Source organism: Danio rerio, chromosome 11 (genome assembly GCF_052040795.2).
Source record: "Danio rerio strain M-AB ecotype USA chromosome 11, GRCz13ab, whole genome shotgun sequence".
Taxonomy (NCBI): Eukaryota; Metazoa; Chordata; class Actinopteri; order Cypriniformes; family Danionidae; genus Danio; species Danio rerio.
This window is the reverse complement of record NC_141031.1, coordinates 6,605,788-6,620,566: the sequence shown is the minus strand read 5'-3', so window position 1 is coordinate 6,620,566 and position 14,779 is coordinate 6,605,788. Positions and strand designations below refer to the sequence as shown.

The 14,779-nt window shown below is 35.4% G+C and overlaps 1 protein-coding gene and 2 long non-coding RNA genes across 4 annotated transcripts in view; 2 read left to right on the top strand and 1 right to left on the bottom strand.

Moving 5' to 3' along the window:
- Nucleotides 1-14,779, bottom strand: part of ranbp3a (RAN binding protein 3a) — a 1,280,039-nt gene that overhangs the window by 675,074 nt on the left and 590,186 nt on the right. The window lies entirely within an intron of this gene.
- The window catches only part of LOC147841646 (uncharacterized), a 43,594-nt gene continuing 31,963 nt past the window's right edge, over nucleotides 3,149-14,779 (top strand). Inside the window, exon 1 of the long non-coding RNA XR_015502313.1 lies at nucleotides 3,149-3,285. This is a non-coding gene — a long non-coding RNA (uncharacterized LOC147841646). The remainder of the gene's footprint in view (nucleotides 3,286-14,779) is intronic.
- LOC147841647 (uncharacterized) lies at nucleotides 3,974-5,857 on the top strand. The gene is made up of 2 exons (XR_015502325.1): nucleotides 3,974-4,370; nucleotides 4,483-5,857. It is a non-coding gene; the product is annotated as an uncharacterized LOC147841647 (long non-coding RNA).

The following is a 14,779-nucleotide window of genomic DNA, read 5'->3' as shown; positions in this document are numbered from 1 at the left end:
CTGTTCCTGCATAATTATACCAAAATGTCGATGTCGACTGACTGACTGTAAAAAACCCACACTCCTCCCTCCCTAAATCCAACCAAAAATGTTTTCAAAAGCACCAACTTACCCGTAGCGTTCATTTTAAAAACAAAATGCAGCCATACGTACTTCTGGTTACATAATTTGTGATCTTCAGAATAGGATACAGGGCTACATTTTCAGAATGAGCCTAAGTTCAAACACACACTACCCATAACTGCTGTCTACACTTGCTATTAATAGACTGTGATCTGCACACTGCAAAAATTTGTGTTTGTCTTATATTTTTTAATTGAATTAAATTAACAACATAACTTGTCATAAATCTGTCATAAACATGATTGTCATAAGGCCATTATAATTGAATATATAACATGAATATTTGCTCTGATCACTTTTTTCAGTGAAACGAACTGTGCTTGGCAACCAAGGGTCATTATGAAAACATACCGCTATATACATTTCTGGAGAGATTTGGATTTGCATTTGAATTTGCAGTGACTTACTAAGAACTAAATGATAATGAAGATAAATCGATTTGAAAAAGTGACACAGTGACATTCATTGCATTGGGTGCTTGTGCTAGTTTTCCCTGCAGAAATGTTCTCTAGGAAAAGGTCGGGACTTGTTGTGTACACAAGATAATGAAGCTCCTCCCAGAACACTTTGTCATGCCAAGTCTCAGTTTCCTAGCATTTCTTAAAGGTGAAGTGTGTTTCTTAGCCCCATTGCACAGAACAGAACTGCAAAGACAAAGCAGACAGGTTCACCACTCCTCCCTATACCATTGGTGGGACAAACATGTAGCCCTTCCCCTGATGCATGCCTTTGTTGTTACTATATCCACCTGTTTAGGTTTTTCGAAGAACCAGGGATGTGTTTAGATTGTCAACATAGGTTTTGTACAGTGAAATGCCCTCAAGTCAGTTCATTTGAGTGCAGTTGGAATAGTAATACATGCAGTTATTGAATTGGTAATTATGAGTGTGTACGTGTGTGTGTATGGGACAGATATGTTTTTATTCTGGGATACACTACCTGACAAAAGTCTTGTCACCTATCCAAGTTTTAGGAGCAACAAATAATAACTTAACTTCTATTAGATCATTTGGTATCAGAAGTGGCTTATATGAAAGGCAAAGACCTCTAGATTACACTTATTTTACCAAAATATAATATGATCATGCCTAGATTTTTAATTATTTAATTAGGACAGTGAGGTCTGACTATGCTTAAACAAAAGTCTTGTCACTTAATAGAAATAGTGTACAGTACAGAATATAAAGTCATGGTGCAGTGGAAAAATAATTAATATTGTGTATGACTCCCATGAGCTTGGAGGACTGCATCCATACATCTCTGCAATGACTCAAATCACTTATTATTAAAGTCATCTGGAAAGGCAAAGAAAGCATTCTTACAGGACTCCCAGCGTTCATCAAGTTTCCTTGGATTCATCTTCCATACCTTCTCCTTCATCTTACCCCAGACATGCTCAATAATGTTCATGTCTGGTGACTGGGCTGGCCAATCCTGGAGCACCTTGACCTTCTTTGCTTTCAGGAACTTTTCAACGAATTTATTATTTGTTGCTCTTACAACTGGGATCAACGACAAGACTTTTGTCAGGTAGTGTACACCATGTTTTTTTTTTATTTGCAAAAATAAAACAAGATATTGACTATAAACGATATTGGCATTTATTTATAATTGTTATTTAAAGTTTTATTAAACAGTTATTATTAATGTCATTGATTGTGGTGACCCAGCATTTTTAGGATGAGAAAAACAATGTTGAAATTCAAATAGTGTTACCCAAAAACAATTGCAACCTAAAATTAGAAAGAAATATTAGTTATTAATCATTATAAATAAATAAATAAATAAATAAATAAATAAATAAATAAATAAATAAATAAATAAATTATCTGCATGACTTACTTACTTTCTTCTTCCTGTTAATTGACATTCAATTAAAAAATTTTCATTAATATATTTAAGGGAGTACTCATTTTTGCACCATAAGCTTATATCTTATTTTGTTAGACTAATTGTAGTTTTGGTGCTGTCTAATCAATTGTAAAATAATAATAATAATAATAGTAATAATAATAATAATAAACCATATTTGCACAAAAAGGTAAAATAATTTACTATTTATATATATATATATATATATATATATATATATATATATATATATATATATATTTTTTTTTTTTTTTTTTTTGTACTAAAAAAACATTTCCTAAATACATTTTAATTTTTGAGGTGAACATTTTAAATATTAGAAAAGACATTCACTGGATTCACAATATTTTAGATTAGTGCAAATTATAGGTGGAACTAGAATGGCTGCAAAAATGTCAATGTGCATGCACACGGATGTTTACATGTGCATAGCCAAATTAATAAATGTTCTTAAGTAAGTCACCCTTTTTTTCCACATGGAAGACATTGCACAACAGGCTGTGATCTATGCACACACAAGGGTGATTGGGCGGAAGGTCCTCCCACACATGTTTTTTTGCCTGATACCTGCCGTGCCACTGGCTGCATGGGGCGTGCTGAAGCCTTAAATGTGAACAGAGAGAGAGGAGAAGACAGAACGTTCCAGTATAACTATGAAGTTTATTTACTGGAGCGAGGGGTGGAGAAGCATGCAGACACTGAGTTAAAGGACAGAGGGAAAGAGAGCAGGAGCGACTTGTTCTTTTAGTGGTTTTGCAGAGGGGAAGAAAAAAAAAATCTTATGAAGTCAAACCAGCCAGTCTGTGATTAATCCCGATGAACTATGTTCTTCTGCACAGGCGCCAGACATACAGAGTGTTCTGCTACTCAAAATGACTTGGATATTTCCACATTCATATGTTCATCTCAGCCAATAACTGAAGCCACATGCAAAATAGATTTATGACCTAGATTTAACACTGTACAGTTTAGGAATAGAGGAATGTTACTAATTGTGTGTATTTATGCTGTTTAGAATGATTGCTGAATGGCTTGTCAGTGTTCAGTGCACTCAAAAAATGGCTTTCGCTGCTTGTTCAAGCTACTTATTTAAAAGAGTTGAAAGAACACAATTCTTCATTTTTGGGGGGAACAATTAAATTGTTTTATGTTCATTCATTCTCTTGTCAGCTTAGTCCCTTTATTAATCCGGAGTCGCCACAGCGGAACGAACCGCCAACTTATCCAGCAAGTTTTTACGCAGCGGATGCCCTTTCAGCCGCAACCCATCTCTGGGAAACATCCACACATGTTCATACACACACTCATGCACTACGGACAATTTAGCCTATACCCAATTCCCCTGTACTGCATGTCTTTGGACTGTGGGGGAAACCGGAGCACCCGGAGGAAACCCATGCGAAGGCAGGGAGAACATGCAAACTCCACACAGAAACGCCGACTAAGCCGGAATTCGAACGAGCGACCCAGCGATCTTCTTGCTGTGGGGCGACAGCACTACCTACTGCGCTTAATAGATTTGTGATGGGACAGCATGAAGGAATTGTGTGGAATGCAACATTTTTATATGTATGCAGGAATTTTTGTTGGGACAACACAGCGGAATTAAGTGAATTGAACGTAAAACAATTAGGTTGACCTCCCCCTTGTTATTTATTTATTTTTGTTGTGTGTGTGTGTGTGTGTGTGTGTGTGTGTGTGTGTGTGTATGTGCAGCAATCAGATATACAATAAGAGTTGATCTGTTTATATAGTATACAGTTGAAGTGAGAATTATTAGCCCCCCTTTGAATAGTTTTTTCATTTTTGAAATTTTTCCAAATGATGTTTAACAGAGCAAGGAAATTTTCACAGTTTGTCTGATAATATTTTTTCTTCAGGAGAAAAAATAAATAATAATAATAAATAAATAAATAAATGTTTTCAAGTAATATGTTCAATAGTCACCCTTTTTTCCACTTGAAGGACATTGCACAACAGGCTGTGTAATCTATGCACACACAAGGGTGGTCGAGCGGAAGGTCCTCCCTCACATGCTGCTTCGCCTGATACCTGCCGTGCCACTGGCTGCATGGGGCGTGCTGAATTCAAAGCTTCATGACAAACGTTCAGGCTGGTGCTGGTGGTGTAATTAAGTTCGGGATACTGTCGTTGTTGGTGTTGTAGTAGTAGTCATTGTAGTAGTATCAATTGTAATTGTGATTTATTGAAGTATTAGTTCCTGTAGTAGTTGATGTCGTTGGTATAGTGGTAGCAGAAGTAGTAAAAGTGTCGTTGTAGCAGTAGTAATCGTTGTTGGTGTAGTAGTACCAGTAGTAGATGTCATTGATGTAGATGTTGTTGTAGCAGTGATTGCGGTAGTAGTAGTAGTAGTAGTAGAAGTTGTTGTATTAGTTTTAGCAGACGCTGTAGTAGTATCAGTAGTGGTAGTCATTGATGTAGATGTTGTTGTAGCAGTGATTGCGGTAGTAGTAGTAGTAGTAGTAGTAGTAGACGTTGTTGTATTAGTTTTAGCAGACGCTGTAGTAGTATCAGTAGTGGTAGTCATTGTTGTAGTAGTGTCAGTATTAGTAGACATTATAGTAGTAATAGTTGTGGTTGTGACTGTAGTAGCAGCAATAGTAGTTGTAATATAAGTAACTTTCTGTAGTAGTAGTTGGTGTAGTACTTGTGATTTATCATCATGGTCATTCATTATTACTGTTGTCCTTTCTTCCTTTTTACTGTCATTATTACTATCATACATTACTAAGCATTGTTGTTACTCCCTAACTCTGACTGGTTTCTTTTTTTATCTGTTTTACTTGTATCTGCGATACTTGCTTCATTTATTGGCTGATATTGTTCCTAATGTATGTAATCTGATCTTTCCACCAAGTTACCTTTACATGGATAAACACACACACACACAGACACAGACACACACCTAACAGTACCTGACTATATTGTTTTTGTTTTGTTTTTTATTGTTGTTTTGTTATGTTTTTTTTTTTTGTATTTGTATGATCCCAATTTATGAACATTTTTGCATATTCTAATTTAAAAAAAAAAAAAAAGAGTTGGGGATACTTTCTTGGCACACGTTGGGCTTATTAGTACCAAATGAGCATTGCGTCAATGCCACAGCCTACTTGAGTATGGTGGCTGACCATGTCCATCCCTTTATAACCACAGTGTACTCATCTTCTGATGGCTAATTCCAACAGGATAACACGCCATGTCATAAAGCGTGAATCATCTCAGATTGGTTTCTTGAACATGACAATGTGTTTACTGTACTCAAATGGCCTCCACACTCACCAGATCTCAATCCGATAGAGCACCTTTGGGATGTGGTGGGATGGGAGATTCGCATCATGGATGTGCAGCCGACAAAACTGCAGCAACTGCGTGATGCTATCATGTCAACATGAACCAAAATCTCTGAGGAATATTTTCAGTTCCTTGTTAAATCTACGCCACAGGGGATTAAGTCTGTTCTGGATGCAAAAGGGGGTTCAACCCGGAACTAGTAAGGTGTACCTAATAAAGTGGCCGTTGAGTGTATAGAGCAAATGCACTCAATAACTGATGAGAGAGAGAAGAGGAATGCAAAATTGCATGATGTGCTGTCATTTCGGTATAGATTTGCATTTTCAAGTATACATTTCTTGCATTGTTTTGCACAAAGAGTGTTCCGGAACACTGACATGCTTCTGCCTGCACGTAAAAAAAGTCACATGCCATGCCTAAAAGCAAAAAAAAAGCAAACAATGGATTTCTGTATTCTATTAAATTCATCTCTATCTCTATACTGCATTATACAATATAGATTGTGCCAAAGCAGTTTATAAAGAAATGGAAATAAAAAGCCATAACAACATTGCAGATGCAGTCAACTGTTTTGCAGTTATACCCAGATTAAACTCAGTACATTACTATTTTTGCAATTTTGTGCAAATATCAAAATACACAATCAAATCCCTGCAATATGCAATGCACTTCATGCAAACCTTTTTGTTTTACTTGTTTTTCTCGATGGCCCTTAATACTTGAAGCCAGTACAGTGTGTTCCAACTTGAAAAGGCCCGAAGTGGAAAACTTTACTAGCACGCCAGATCACTGCGACATTTGATTTAATATGTTGCATGTGTCCGGGGAAACTATTAACAGCAGTCACAATGACCCGTGTTCCATTTGCATTATGCAGAGGGCAGTGTGGGCTTTAAGAGAGTACAGATTGATCTGTCCACACACAAAATGCTGAGGTCGGCTGCCAGGCACTGAACCCTGATCAGAATGTGCCGGCGGGGTGAGATCACTTGCTGGATCCTGCATTCCTGTGCTGTTCTGTCACTGCATTCCAGACGCGACTGTTGAGACGCCTCTAATGACTGCTGCGGGATCAGTCTGGAATACCTGTATTCTGACTTCACCGTAATAGAGACAGGGCTTGGATCAGGAGTGTGTCATCATCCTCAAAATAGAAACACACTGAGAGCTTGTTTCCCTACTAACCTTGTTGGATGAATGAAGGCGACATTTATGAACATGCCCCTATAAGGTGCTTGATCTCATGTTAATGCAGCTGCGTCATGCTTTGCAAAAAAAAAAAAAGAAAAAAAATCTGAATTTTGAATCTGAAGTCCTGGAATATCTTGAAAAATATCTTGATCGTATTGCAATCAATTATTAAAAGAGCTTTATTTTGTGACTTTAATCTACTGTTAATGCTCATAATATTCTCTGCAGACACCACATTAATGAAATACCATGCATAAATAAATAAATAATGAGTTGCACGTTCGCCTCACAGCAAGAAGGTCACTGGTTCGAGCCTCGGCTGGGTCAGTTGGCATTTCTGTGTGGAGTTTGTATGTTCTTCCCGTGTTTGCATGGGTTTCCACCGGGTGCTCCCCCACAAGTCCAAAGATATGCGGTACAGGTGAATTGGGTAGGCTAAATTGCTTGCAGTGTATGAGTGTGAATGAGTGTGTATGAATGTTACCCAGTGATGAGTTGCAGCTGGAAGGGCATCTGCTGCGTAAAATATATGCTGGATAAGTTGGCGGTTCATTCTGCTGTTGTGAACCCAGATTAATAAAGGGTCTAAGCCGAAAAGAAAATGAATGAATGATTAAAGTCAACAAAATATTTTCACAGTAAGCTAAAAATATATACTATTAATATTAGCAGTACTAAGCTAGTAGTAGTATTCAGACTTTCTTTCTTTCTTTGCTCTCTTGATTATTTTGCAGTCCTTAATAAGAAGAATGTTATGTTTTATTGTAACTGATTGATCTTTTTTATTTCATTTTCTGCAAATATTAATGAATGCATACCACGCATATATAAATGGACAAATAAATAAATGATCCTTATTAGTTTTTCAATAAAATGTTTTACATTAGGCAAAAATTATTATTATATTAGCATTAAAATTAGTTAAAAGTTAAATGAAAAAAATATGAAAAATGAAAAAATTAAATGAAAAATGAAAAATTTAAATTAAATGAAGATATTAAATAATAAAATTAAATTTTGTTTCAGTCTTTCTTTCTGTCATTTTGTATCTTGATCATTTTGTAATTCATAATAAGAAGAACGTTATGTTTTATTGTAACTAACTTAGTGATCATTTTCATTACAATTTTTGTAAATACCACATATTATTTGCATATTATTATATACATACAGTTGAAGTCAGAATTATTAGCCCCCTTTCACTTTTTATTCTTTTTTAAATATTTCCCAAGTGATGTTTAACAGAGCAAGGAAATTATCACAGTATGTCTGATAATATTTTTTCTTCCGGAGAAAGTCTTATTTGTTTTATTTTGGCTAGAATAAAAGCAGTTTTTAATTTTTTAAAACCCATTTTAAGGTAAAAAATATTAGCCCCTTTAAGCTAATTTTTTTTTCTGATAGTCTACAGAACAAACCATCGTTATACAATAACTTGCCTAAATACCCTAACCTAGTTAACCTTGTTAGGCCTTTAAAGCCTTTCTTTCTGTATGTCTGTCTTTCCCACAGGTTAATATCATTAGAGAGCAAACAAACCAATCAACCAGTCAGTCAAAAAAATATGAATTAATCACATTATTTACAAATGCATGAACTCCAAGGAAAATTTGGAAAATTGAGATTAAAAAATCAAAACTGAACTTAAAACTGAATAAATAGACATTGCTATTTCATTGTTGTTGTCAATAATCAAATCAGATTATTGGTCAATAATTTGTAAATCTGGAGTCTGAAGGTTAAAATCACATATTAATTTTCCCAATAATTAATATTATTAATTAATCACCGTAAGTAAGTTTTGATAGGCTATTATGGAAGGAAATTTACAAAATGTCTTCATGGAAGATGGTATTTTCTTAATATTCTAATAATTATTGGTATGAAATAAAAATAGACAGCCTACTTTTGACATATATTTAACTGTTCCCAGTGCAACATAAATGGTGTGGGGTCTAAAATCCATCTAAATATCATGATTTAAATGGCAGAAAATATAAAAAGTATGTGTGTATGCAGCCCATTTTCACTAAACAATTGCAGCCAATTTAGCTGAACTAGCCATTTCATTGAACTAGCCATATAAATTGCCCTTTTTTACAAAAAAAAAATTACTTTCTTTTTTAAGTTACTTTCTACTTCCTTTATTTATTTATTTATTTTTATTAAACTTGCTTATTTTCTTTAGAACCCTTATTGATGATGTCCTTACTGACCCAGTCCATACCCCTTTGATTAAAAGACTAATCAAAAGGATTGTTACATGTCAGAAAGTGCTAAAGCAACATTGCATTATAAGTTATTGTGAGTGGCTGTAAAGAGATATTATGGTACAACCTTATTTAGCTCTTACCTAACTGGAGCTCTGCTTAGCGTACGGTACAAAATTTGGCCAAATTTGTGTTTGGGAATCAGAAAATATAGAGACAATCTCATTTAAATGTGTCTAAATAATCCATATTATTAACAGAGTTTTGATATACGCTATTTATGGGAGGAAATTTACAAAATGTCTTCATGAAAGATGATATTTTTTTTAATATTCTAATATTATCTGCTGTTTTTAAACATTTGCTGGATAAGTTGGTGGTTCATTCCGCTGTGGCAAACCCCTGATGTATAAAGGTATAAGCCGAAAGAAAATTAATGAGTGAAAGATTACTGGTATAAAATAGCCTACTTTTGGCTCATAACCGACGTGTATTTTGGGCTATTCCCAGTGCACAGTTTTGTGGTCTAAAATCTTTCTAAATATCATTATTTAAATCATTATGGCAGTAAAAAGTGTTGCTGTAATTGCCATAGTTGTTGTATCCAGCCTGGAGCTCTGCTGTTAGCGGTGAAGCTGCAGGAGGAGTGCGCCGTGAGAATGCTCGAGTCTGCGCGGTGACAGCAGCTGATGAGGCGGGAGGATCATGGGAACGCAGCGGGATCATCCATCTGTCTGCGGCGTGGAGCAGCGCCTTCACAGCTGTTTCACCCAGCAAACCGCGTTGCTTATACTCGACGCCCAAACACGACGATGACTATATTAATCAGAGCTCAATTAAATTAGACTAATCCCCCAGACAGATTCATTTGGACGCCGCTAATACGTGGCTTTGTAATGTGACTGACTGTCATGTGAAGGATATTCGGGGTTGCACAGAGCTAAGATCAGACTCCCCCTCGCATCGTGATATGCGAGTCGTGACCGGACATCATTTCCCACATATCAGCCCCCAAAACCCCCCCTGGGCGCCAGACGAGCCCTTTAAAAGTACAAACAAATGAAACCTGCCCGAGCGATAGCTAAAGTGCTTTAATTACAGGGAGTGCACTGATTCTTGAGAAGTGGGACAAAAGAAGCGCACTTTTTAAAAAAAAATAAGTTTTACTGAGACAAATTGGGTAAAGACTAGATAGGATACAGCTGCAGAAATGCATATCAATATAACATCATTTTTGTGCATAACAATCATTTATATTTTTAGTCTGTGACGGTTGCGTTTAGGGTTGGGTTAGGCATTAAAGATATAATTTATGGGGTAATTTAATAAATAACATAAATAATACTCGTACAACTACTGTTTTTACATTACTGAGACGAAATATAGGTCAAGACTGTATTCTGCACTGTAAAAAATAAATTGTTGAGAAAACATAAAAAAATAAGGCAACTTGATGCAGTAAGAACTTTGAGTTGTCTCAACAACTGTTTTTCAGTTTTTGTTCAGCTAGCATAATTTTGTTTATTTATGCAATGTTGATTATTGTATTTTACTAATGAAGATATTCTGGTCACATCAACTGAAGCAACAGTTACTGCTATTGAGTCAATATTTTTTTCTGTTTAGTGGATGATTTTTTTTTTTTTAAATTTTGAAGTAATTAGTTCTAGTTAGCATATGATCCTGTTTTTAATCATTGTACTTAAAAATGAACACAAACTTACTACTTCATCCATTCATTTTCTTTTGGCTTAGTCCCTTTATTCATCAGGGGTCACCACAGCTAAATGAACTTCCAACTAATTCAGCATATGTTTTACAGCATATGCCCTTCCAGCTGCAACCCAGCACTGGCAAACACCCATTCACACTCAGACACCTGTACCTCATGTCTTTGAAGGCGGAAACCAGAGCACCCTGAGAAAACCCACGTGAACACAGGGATGCCAACTGACCCAGCCGGGTCTCGAACCAGCAACCTTCTTGCTGTGAGGCGACTGTGCTACCAACGGCGCCACTGGGTCACCACTCTTTCAAATTATTTAAATATCAACATTTCTGTTCAACACAAAAATGTTTGTCCACAAAACTCAGTTAAACATGTAGACATTACATTTTAGCGAATATTGTTGACATAACATATATTTTTATGTAATCAATTCGTATTCATAATTCTTGGTATTTATGACAGAAAAAGTACAGTGTGCAAAACAAATGGTGATTTTGTTTTTTAGAGTGTGAGCAGTAAATAAATTTTACAAATATCTTTGTAAAGACCTTTTAAGCAAATGTTTGTAAGGAAATAAGTACATTTTAATTAAGATTGGAAGTGTTGGTGATTGTATGGTGTATGTTAATGGCCAGATTGGGTAGCTACAGTAGACATGAACAAAGGAAAATAAGGACCTTACAAAAGATTTAAGACCTACAACACAACATTTCAGTAGATTTAAGACTTTTTAAGGCCTAAAATTTTACTTTTGAGATTTAAGACATCTTAAACTTTAAGACTCTTGGATACCCTATTTAAAGCACCTTACAATGATTTAAAAACAAACAAATTACATTTATATGAGGCGAAAGTAGTAGTATTGTTAGTTCGTTATTCCCAACCTAAAGTGTGACTAATATTATGTATTTTCTCTTATTTTATTTTATTTATTTATTTATTTACTTTTATTATCATTTTTATTAATGGTGAATTAAAGTTCATACTATTGTGTAAAAGAAAATTGATAACAGAATAATAGCGTGCATGACTGGGTGCAAAGTATCTGGTCTGCTCGTGGACACTTCTGCTTTTAGCATATCATGTGCCACTCTAAAGCCAGAGCCGCACTCTTCCAATTAGCACAGAGGTTGGAATGTGATTCTCGCAGTAAAGTCGTGGCATGATACCAGCAGTCAGTTATGTAAGGCAGCAGTCTTTCTATCATGAGTTGCTCTGGGTTCAAGAATAGCTGCACCCTAAAATCTAATTTACATTTTGTACATTGGATGGGAACAAGCAATAAATTATAGCCTCTGTAGATCTACTGTACATAAATGGCACATTACTGCCTTGCCCCTTGGACTCCTATGTCCTATGGCGCAACACAATTATACAATTGATCGTGATTACTTTAATTAACAGAATTTAAGTCATTTTACACAAATATATACACAAAAGACAGAATAGATAATAGTTATTATTATGATCATCATCATTATTGTTAGAGGTATTCATTTCTATAAAGGAACATTCTACTTGTTTTGTAAATCATTTTACATCTCCCCTTAAAAGTTGAGTTTTACAATTTTTTAATCCATTCGATCTGGGTCTGGAGCATTTTTAGCGTAGTTTAGCATAGACCATTAAATCGGATTAGACCATTAGGGCTGGTTTTTACTTCTGTGATTGCCGTGACACAGGGTGCATTCCTTGCGTGTAGCTGTGTATTTATACTTCTTCATGCTGTTTGTGTTGCTCTGCAATAATAATAATAGTAATACTACTACTACTACTACTACTAATACTACTACTACTACTACTACTACTAATAATAATAATAATAATAATAATAATACCTTTTATTTTTAGGCGCCTTTCAAAACACTCAAGGGCACCTTACAGCAGACCACAAGAACATCATAAAAATACAAGCAGTAATAATAACAATCAGCATAAAAATAAACCAGCAAATCATTAAAAGCTATCCTAAACCAAAAGGTTTTTATCTGAGATTTAAAATTGGGAATACTGTGCATCTGGCGAATGTGCAAAGGCAGGGAATTCCATAACTCTGGTGCTGTACAACTAAAAGCCCTGCCACCAAATGACTTCATCTTAAAGTGTGGGACAGATAACAGTTCAGCAAGTTATTGTATAACGATGGTTTGTTCTGTAGACTATCCAAAAAAATAAATAAATGCCTAGGGGCTAATAATTTTGTCCTTGAAATGGCTTTTAAAAAATTAAAAACTCCTTTTATTCTAGTCGAAGTAAAACACATAAGACAAATTTTCCAGAAGAAAAAAAAACTATCAGACATACTGTAAAAAAATTTCCTTGCTCTGTTAAACATCATTTGGGAAATATTTAAAAAAGAAAAAAAAAATTCAAAGGGGGGCTAATAATTCTGACTTCAACTGTATATATTTTAACTTATATATCATTTTTAACTAATATAAACATAAATATTATTAATCATTTAATATTAAATATTATTATTATAAATGATAAATATAATTTTTTAAAATTATTTGACTATTTTCCCAAGTGTATACAACCAATGGGTTACTACTGTACAGAAATATCAGCATTAGGTAAATACTTTCAGTATCTCCTTTGCTTAAAATGAGACGATATTATCCTGTTTATATGAAATGAGCCTGCTCCCCAGCAGGTTTGAGCTACCAGACCAGTTGCTATGACAACAACTCTCGAGTTTTGAAGAAGGAAACGATCCTGGATCGTGTCAAATCAATAATAACCAAATGCAGCTCATTGAGTAATCCACGTACGAAGAACAGACCCCTGGTCTGCAGCTCTTAATGTTCGGGTTAAAGTGACTGATGGCTAGGCCAGACAGAATCTGCGGAAATGTTTTGCTATTCCTGCACAGAATTCTTTAAAAACTCTGCATATTTATGCTGAATGATTTTGAGAGTATCTTAACTAAAACTTAATATATGAAATAAAGAATAATATTGTTTTAACTTTTATTTATTGTCTACAATACAAATTCAACTAGATCCACGTATTTGGTAAACACAGCAAGTGTCCCATATAATATATCTACTAAAAGACAGAAAAATATTACTTTACAAACTGTATTGTAAATAAATCAAATAAAAATTGTAATATAAGTCAAAATTATACGTGAAATTAATAAAAAAACTGAATAAATATCAATTTACACACATTTACACAACTAAATAAATACTCAATGCGGGGCAAAAATCTGCGAATTTCTGCACGCACAGATTCCATGTGGGCCCACTGATGGCTTTAACCTAGTAGTTTCACATTGAAATTGCATCCGATTATTTTTGTGTGTGTGTGTGTGTGTGTGTGATTATGCTTGTTTTAACACTTCAGTTCTCGTTGAGACCAAAACCCAAGGTCACTGGCAAGGTCTTGTAGGAAGTTCACGCCTCAAAGCCTCTTTATACTTGATATTTACGGCCGTCGCTCTGCTAGATCAGCATGTGGGGAAGCTTTATTCCTCCTTCCTCCCCCGTTTGGGTTTCTGAGAACAGAAAGTGCCTCTTTCCTGTAGGATGAGGAGATCGTAATGAAGTGAAGAGAGAGGTTGTGCATTAGCCTTGGCTATGCCTCCGCTCTCTATTCTTTATGGTGCCTCTGTGGGCTCCGTGCGGCTCATTGTCATGCCGTTCAATGCTGAGCCCTGGCCGGCCGGTTTGTTCTCAGGTCTTTGCCCTCGGCTGTGGGGTCAGCACTGGGACAATGTACCTTTGTCACTTGAGCCATGTTCACTTCCTGCCCCGCAGCCTCACTGTATGACCAGAGCAGAGGCAAATAATTCCCATGCGAAAAATATCTCGCAGCTTCCACTTAACAATAGCGTTAAAATGGCACACAACAGATCGGTGCATGGAGATCATGGTCTGACATCATAAAGGATTAGTGCCAACCGTTCACACCTATGATTTGAGGAGACAAAGAAAGTCATTTGTTTCCATTGAAAGTGTGTGATGAGTGTCTGGAGGGTAGAACAGAGTTATGATTTGATTATATGACTTGTCTCTGCTCACATGCATGAATATAATAATGTTGAGTCAGAAATCGTCATCAATCTAAGTACTTTTATTTTTGGATTTATAATGGTTCATCTTGTTCATGATGTTAAGGCCCTATACACCATGTACAATACCATTATTTAAAAACAGTCACGCTTTGTTACAACCGGCTAAAAATTGTAACATTAGACCAGGGATGAGTTTTCCAAACAATGACGTAACTCGCGGCTGAACTATCATTGTACGATGTATCATTTGGGAAAAGAACGATGTAGTGAAGATTGTTTCCCAAAACCCATAGTTTCTATGACGCAGATCCATCGTATGAA